This window comes from Myotis lucifugus, unplaced genomic scaffold, assembly GCF_000147115.1.
Source record: "Myotis lucifugus unplaced genomic scaffold, Myoluc2.0 scaffold_254, whole genome shotgun sequence".
NCBI classification, from domain to species: Eukaryota; Metazoa; Chordata; class Mammalia; order Chiroptera; family Vespertilionidae; genus Myotis; species Myotis lucifugus.
In genome coordinates this window covers 1,563,833-1,572,145 of record NW_005871302.1, presented here as the reverse complement: position 1 = coordinate 1,572,145, position 8,313 = coordinate 1,563,833, and positions in this window count along the sequence as shown.

The following is an 8,313-nucleotide window of genomic DNA, read 5'->3' as shown; positions in this document are numbered from 1 at the left end:
CAGCGAATCTATCAGATTTGAGTAAAAACATTGAGCCCTGCCCCCCTCCCCCCCCCCCCACACACACACCTCCCTCACCAGCTCCTGGTCCAGGTCCCCTGTCCAACGGCTGTCTTCCCCGGGCCACCCCTTAGCAGGGTACCACCCTGAACCCCACGTGAAGGGGGTGGAAGGGCCACAGCGCTAGTGGGGGGCTGGGTGGTAATTGAATCCAGGGGCCTTGAGACACAGGCCAATGGCTTTTCCCCGCCTAATTAGAGGGATTTTTTTTTTTTTTAAACCCAGGAAACAAATCCATATGGTCTGCGATTGTTTCTCAGGCTCTTTACCCTCCTGAAGTCGTAAATGTCGTGGGCTTTTTAGCACCAGAGGATGGGGAAGGGGGAGGGGCCACCGGCTTAGGTTTCTCTGCTGGAGCCCAGTCCAGGATCTGGGGCCTCCTGGGGTCCTGCCCCCCGACCCCATCCGTTCAGCCACCTCGGTTCCCTCTACAAGTCCTGGCAGGCGGCCTCCGCTGCCACCCACACAAGTTTCCCCTTCTCCCCAAGGCCTCTCCTCTGGCCAAGAGCTCTTCCCCAACCCAGCCTTTCTCCCCCTCCTACCCTGCCAGGCACGTCGCTTCCCCTCTGCCCTCCCCCACATGCCCTGCACTGGTGCCCACCGCCCCTTGGCTGGCTGCCGTCCTCCAAGTGTGACCTGTTTCCACCATCAGATTGGGAGCTGACAAGAGACAAGAGAATCATGTGTTTTCCGTTAGTTGGGGCTTCTGAAGGGTTGCTCCAGGCAACCTTTATCTGCGCTAAGGAGCAGGAGGCACTGAGGTTAGACCTAGGGCGGTGGGAGGGAGAGGGCAGAGCTTTGCTATTTGTACACGGAGCTGCAGGAAGCCTGGGACCTGGAGTCGCACCCGTGAGCTGCTGACCACACATATCACTGGCTGCCTCGCTGCACCAGGGCCTGGGGTCCTCCCTGGTGGAACCAGGGCTGGGGGTCGTGGTAGGGTTTGTGTGTTGTTGTTTTTGCAAAACTGGGAGAGAAGCTCCTTTAGTCAGTGGCCAATGACCTTGCTCAGGGCCTTCAGAGCTAGGAGGTCATTTTGGGAGAGACCTGGGAGTTCATGGGTGGGGAGCCAGGAGCCTGCTTTATGCTCCTGAATCCTCCGGAATTTGCTGAGTTTTGGGAATTTGTTTGCAGATAATACTCTCTTGCCCTTCAGATCCGCCATCTCCAGGGCATTGTGAGAAGAGTCCAGGTATTTGGGGGTCCAAGGCCTCAAATGGGTTTCCATGTCCGCTGTGCATCCATGGTGTGAACTTGGGAGAGTCATATACCCCTCTGAGCCTCAGTTTCCTCATCTGTACAATGGGATGAGTACACTATTGTTCCTCAGCCCAGCACGGGGTGTGGGGGATTCATTAGTAAGAGCCAGTCCCCTGTTCTCAAGGAGCTCCCAGTTCCGGCGAAATGAAGAAGAGACGTGAGTGGAAATCTAAAGGGGGTTGGAGTGGAGATGGTGTGTACGAGGAGGACAGCCCAGAAGGCGGACAGGTGTCTGATGCGTTAGTCTCCAGCTCCATGTCAGCTGCAGCCAAGCTCAGCCATCGTCCCTCGACTTACTCCCCCTGCCCCCAGCCTTCTTCCAGCTCCTGCCTGGAGGCCTCGGTTATGTCTGTCTCACAGTTAGTGTCTGTGGGTGGCTTTTCCTTCTCTGCTTCGTGGGCCAAGAGTGGGGGAAGGCGCGAGCTGCTGGTCTGGCTGGAGTCAGAGGGACGGTGTGAATGGCTTTGCCAAACCGTGTCAAGCTGGATTAAGTCCCAGGGCTGGTCCCCCATTAGCACACTTCTCTCCCTGCACTCTCCCACTCTCCGTCTTTCCCTCTGAGCACAGTTGGGTTCCAAGTTCTCCTTGATTAGCAGGCTCAGTCCTGGCTGCCTGGTGGGAGGGCTCTGTGGGCAAGGAGGTTGCAATGCACAAGGGGCTGGGGGAAGGGTTTGGTGTGGATAGAGACAGTGGCAGAGATGAATCAGCTTATAATTTAACAAAAGATATCAAGCAAGGACTCAGTATAGAATCGAGCCCTTTCTATGCAAAGTGCCCAGGAGCTCCTGGAGGAAGTAAGAGCGAGATCCCGGAGGGCTTCCGGGAGGAGCTGGGAAAGGGACATGGCTACAGGTAGGGCTGGGGAGAGGGCTCTGCAGGCAGCCGGTGCAGCAATAAAGGCCCCAGTGGGAAGCATGAGCTGTATTTGGGGAACACAAGCCACCCAGTCAGGCTGCAGCTGGGAGAGAGGCCGGAAGGGCAGGGTGGGGCTCTTATGGGGCCTCTAATGCCAGGATGGGATGACAGGGACTCAGATATCCACTGTGACCCAAGTTGTGCTAGGTCTAGCCTTAAAGCGTTAAGTTTTACTGCAAATTTCCAAGGGAGCTGCTATTTCTTCCCATTGTACATCTGAGAAACAAGGCTAAAGGACCATATGGGACTTCCTTCCCCTCGACCCCAGGCCAGGGTTTGCACCCAGGACTGTGTGACTCTTAGGCTCACATCCTTCCCACCTGAGTCCTTGGGCGACGCGGCCAAAATAACCAGCAGCCAAAGTGGGAAGGGTCTTCTCCCAGGTGGGCCTCGCGCCTCTGTTTCAGGGACCCAGGGAGGGCCCAGCAGAGCCCAGAGTAGGGCGGGGGTGCGGTGTCTTGAGAAAGCAGGCTTGTCTGAACCCCAGACTGAGGGCTCAGCCCTGAGGAGTCTCCGTGGACAGGCAGCATGGGGGGCAGTTGGGAATAGGCAGAGGGGTCCAGCCAGGCCCCCCGGGGTGGGACTCGGAGCTACACTGTGGCCATGCTGGCCTCCTGCCCCCTCCACCAGGCCGGGCCTGTGTGGCTCTGTGCCAGGCTCCCAGCGGCGCCAGCCTCCTGCAGCCTGGGTGGGGGCTGGGCGCAGGGGGAGGGGGTGCTGGTGGCGGCACCAAGGTTAAGACACCAGGCTCAAAACCGGGATCCCCTTTCTTCTTCCCCTTGTGGGTGCCAGCTGTCCCTGCCACTCTTTGCAGGAGGGGGCAGGGGATTCAGGAAGGGGAATGAACCTTTGGAAATACCCAAATGGGGTATTTCCAGTCCCCACCCCAGGTTCCCAGTCTCCCCACACCAGCCCCTTGTCCCGCCCTTCATCCCCGCCTCACCCTCAGCCCAATGGTGGCAGACTCGGCCTGCCCTGGGGGAAGAACAGGAGATGGAGGTGCCAGGGGGGCAGCTATGGCTCCCGGCTTGGCTCCGCCGCCACTTACAATCAGGGGCCCTGGGGCAAACCTTTGGGTGTCAGTTGTCTCATCTATAAAGTGGGTCCAATAAGAGCTCTCTGACAGGGCTAATGAGACAGCCGTGTGAAACCACAGCTGTGAAAGGGCTTCGTAAAGTTAAAGTGTATTCTGTCACCATTAAGCAGTGTCGCCAGACGCCCGGTTACAGCTGCTGTGTTGCCTGGTTCCCCCACTTCAGTGGGTGTGGTTAGCCTCGGTCCCTCAGGGTCCCTAGGTCTCCAGGTCCCCTCCCTCACTTTGAGGCCAAACCAGGAGCCAGAGTCCAAGGACTCAGGCTATGGCTCCCACGGACACCCCCTACCCTGACCCTGAACCTCACTGCAGGGCTCAGGGGCACACCCTCCCAGGCCTGGACTGTGGCTGCCCCTGTGTCCTTAATGGAGATTCTCCTTTGATGGAGGGCTGCCGGGCATTTGGGCATCAAATCTGAGTTTGGGTCAGCCCAAGACAGCCTCTATGCCAGTCTGCCAAGCAGACCTCTTTCTTGCCAAGAGAGGCATTGCCATGCTCCCAGATGGGGGAGCCAAGCCCCTGCTCCTGGCACCCATGCTCCCTCCCCTGTCCCTTGACTAGCCAGACACCGGGTGGGAGGGGGGTGGGTGCCACAAGCTGGCCTGGCCTGCAGCCCTCCCTCCCAGCCCCCCCTCCTCACCTGAGTCACTGTTCTGGGTTTGCCCTGCTCCGGGGCTTCCGGCTGCCTCCCCGGAGAGGCATGGGACAGGCTCCAGCCTGACAGGCATGTGGCACTCTGGGCACGTGCCCAGCCCATGTGTTACCCCAGGAAGGGGCGGGGCTGGACGCCCAGAGCTGCCGAGGTGGCTTCTGCATGAACCTATTGTGATTCTGGCAGCTTCTTCGGTCCTGCCCGGCCTTCAGCCTTTCCCCTGGAAGGGATGGAGTGAGGCTCTCACTCCCAGAACCCAGTGGCTGCTGAGCAGAGCCTCAGTGAGGTGGCATTTTGACAGGGGTTCTAGGTTGTGGTTCTTCTGGCAGAATCCAATCCCACTTCGATTTTCAGACAATTTCCCTCTTCATTCTAACTGAACTTTGAGCTCCTTGAGACCAAGGCACTGGTTTTTGCTCATTAATCCTGCCCCAGTGGCACTGAGATGGATGTGAGGGGGGTACAGGGCAAGATGGTTGGGACAACCAGAGAGGTAGGACCCTGAGGACCAAAGCTGACCCCTTTAAGCTGGCTTGGACCCTCACACAGAGGGGCTGGCTGGTGGACCTACGCTGGGGAGCCCAAGTTGAGAGGGATGGCTCGAGCCACCCAGCTTGAAACCTTTAAGCTTCCTGACCATGGAGGTCACACCCTCCTTCCTCTTCCTCACAAAGAAGTCCCTCCTCATCCTAGGACATGCCCTATCTCCTTCCCCTCTCAGCAAAGCTTCAAGGAGAAACGTTTCTATACAGCGGTATCTCCACGGTCTCACCTGCCGCCTCCCCTCCCACCAGTCACTGGTTTCTGCATCTCCCACGGTCCAATCCAGGGGCTCATCCCAGCCTTCTCCCTCCCAGACCTCCCTGCAGCACCTGCACTGGGGTCACCTGCTGCTCCCTCCTGGAGACTGGCTCCTTCCTTAGGCCTCCTTGATGCTGCAAGATCAGGCGCCCAGATCACTGACCGGCCCTTCTTGACCATCTCTGCCTCCTCATTCTCCCGGGTCACCTCAGCAGGCCTAGCCCCCGGGCTCTCTCTCCCTCTGTCCCAGGGGTCCTCACCCTGTGCCTGGCAGACGGTCACAAAGCACTCCCTGGGGTTTCCTGTGGCCCTGGAACTTTCTGGAGCTCCTGACTTGTATAACCGTGTCTCCTGCCTTTTTCCATGGAGGTCCCACCGACTTCCCAAACTCAGCAGGGAATTCTGGATCCTCCACCAGAGCCTGCCTCTCCCCCAGGCCTCTGTCTCCCCGCGGCTGCCAGCGCTGGAGGCTGGGAGTCCTGGAGACTCCCCTCCGCCTTCCTACTTCCCATCTGATCTCGTGCCAAGGGGAGTTCATTCCTCCTTCTTAATGTTTCCTGAATTGCTTCCCTCTTTTTCCCCCCACCGCTAGTTTCTGTGCCTGAAGCACACCTCCCCGCTGGTCTTCTGCCTCTGGTTCCTTCCTCCCTACACAATGCTTTGTTGCTCAACCAACCTCAGCACCAACCTTTTCAGTCCGAATTCCTCCGCCGGGCATTCCGGTCCCTGCCAGATCTGGCCTGATTGTCACCTTGTTCCCATGATAACTTATGGTCAAAGCTAACCCGTCCTCGCTCCCCGTTCTTGTGCCTTTGCTCCAGCTGTTTCCTTTGCTGGAAATATTCTCCCCACCCATTTTCCATCCCCGCAACCCAAATCCTGTCCATCCTTCAGAACTTCAAAACTCAGATCAAGGCCTCCCCCTCCCAGACCCTCCCTAGGTCCCTGCAGCCTTGACGATTTCCTCCTCGGATCCCCAGTGCCTCCTGGGTGCTCTGTGCCCTATGTCTGTGCTGTTTCATGATTCTTACGAGAAAGACACACCTGGGTCTAGGGGTGGATGTCACTCAGACTGCCTGGTGAGGAGGAAGGAGCTACATTTGTTGTTTTGGGGGGCCCCCCTTTCATAATTGTACCTCAACTTCTCCCACTCTCAGTCCCCATGCTGCAGGCAGGGCATACCCCTGCCCAGGAAATGGAGCCCTGGAAATGGACCTCCACCTTAGCCAATCAGTGATTGACATTCCTGGGGGGATGGGCCAATCAGAACCAAGGACGCCTGAAGACTTTCTGCAGGAGTTCTAGGACTTGAGGCTGTCTTTCCCACGAGCTTGAACCTGAAGCTGTGCAGCCATTTATCAGCACAAGGGACTTGTCTATGGGAGGAAATGGAGGCAAGCGATGGAGAGGGAGACACTGGGTCCTGGGATGTTGTTTGAGCCTCTGAATCAAGCTGTGCCTGGAGTCAGCCCTACCCACCCCCCCATCCCCCAATCACTTCTGAGGGTAAATCCCCTTGATCCACCCTGGGTTTGGTTTCCTCCTCCTTGCATTACAAAGAAGCTGAGCTGGTGCACAGGGTGAGAAGAGGGATCTCAGCAGCATCTTCCAGGAGGTCATGGTGTGACCTCCCTTGGTTCCAAGGTTGAACCATGGAAGCCTGGCTGCCCTGTGCCCTGGCCAGCACATCCAGTGTGGTCTGCTGGCACCCCAAGGTCCGTAGGAATAGATGAGAACCATCTGGACCACGGAGTGAAGCCTTAGGCCCCGAGGCAGGGCTGGGTCTCCGGAATGTGGATGCTGAGCCCAGGCTCAGGATGGAGACTGTTGAGGGCGCATCAGGCTCCCATTGCCTGAAACAAAAGATCCCCAGATGCTATGAGTCATTAGAATATGGGAGGGGGATGGGAGGAGACTCAATCCCACCTTTCCCAGGAGCCCTTGGGGAATATAGCTGGAAACAACTGGAGCAGGGGTTACCGGAAAGGGAGCACAGGGATTGGGAAGTGCCCGGATGCTGTGGGAAGAGGGCAGGACTGAGTGCCCTGGGAGGGATGGGGGTTGAGAGTCGGAATGTTCCTGAATGTTCTTTCATGATGGAGCCTTAGGGAAATGCTCCTGGCCTCTCCTCTGACATGGTGGGGGGCTGGGATAGGTAGGTTGAGGTGGGGAAATGGGGAGCCCTAACTTCCCGTTGACCGTGGGAGGAATCACCATAGATGTGGGGATGGAAGGGCTGCTCAGGGTCTGCCTTGGGAAGACAACTGTGCCCGTCTGAATGAAGGTGCTGCATCAGAGGCCCCCCAAGGATTTGTGCTGAGAACTGGGGGGTCTTTTATGAATCTGGAGAGTGATCTGGAGTCTGAGGCAGGGCCCAGGGCAGGCAGATTGCTGAAGAGGACCCTGGTGGAGATGGGAGGGGTCAGCATGAGGCAAGGGTGTTGGGGGAGTCAGAGATAAGGGGGCATGAGGCTGAAGGAGCCCTCCTTGCTTCTGCTCTTCTACACCCAGATTCCTGAGAGCTCGGTCTTCCCCCCTGGCCTTCTGCCCACCAGCTGCCACAGGGCGAGGGAGGAATCTGCTTTGCATTATCAGAGGAGCCGCGTCCCCCAGGCATATGGTCAGCAGACCCCCCAGCCAGGAGCATCATGGGAAATATCTTCTCCTGACCCCAGTTCTGGCCCAGCCCCTTCTTCCCCTAGAGCAGCGGTTCTCAACCTGTGGGTCGCGACCCCTTTGGCGGTCGAACGACCCTTTCACAGGGGTCGCCTAAGACCATCCTGCATATCAGATATTTACATTACGATTCATAACAGTAGCAACATTACAGTTATGAAGTAGCAACGAAAATAATGTTATGGTTGGGTCACAACATGAGGAACTGTATTTAAAGGGCCAGAAGGTTGAGAACCGCTGCCCTAGAGCATGGGGCTCCAAGCTCAGTGGCCCCCACCACACCCTCCCCAGTGGATGAAGAGGCTTTTCACATCGCTCCAAGTCTCATCTGGGCTTCATTGATCTGCATGAAAGAGGGGAGGGGGGAGGCACTAGGGCAGGGGTGGGCAAACTTTTTGACTCGAGGGCCACAATGGGTTCTTAAACTGGACCGGAGGGCCGGAACAAAAGCATGGATGGAGTGTTTGTGTGAACTAATATAAATTCAAAGTAAACATCATTACATAAAAGGGTATGGTCTTTTTTTTTTTTTAGTTTTATCCGCGGGCCGTAGTTTGCCCACGGCTGCACTAGGGGAAGAGAAGGGGCTCTGATGGGCCAGCCAAGATGAAAGGTCTCACCCTCTAGCCTAGAGGATGAAAGAGACAAAGAGATGTTCCCCCAACCTGGGCAAAGAGGAGAGAGGCCTTGGGGATGGCGGGTGGGGTGGGAAGGGAGAACTATAGGCCTCAGGCCCAAGGAGATTGACACAGGAAGAAGCAAGGGAGCACCTATCTGCCCTCTGAGCCCACATCTGGTCAAGTTCACAGCTGGCTGGACTCAGAATGAGTCTTCTCTGGGAGGATGAAGCTCTGGA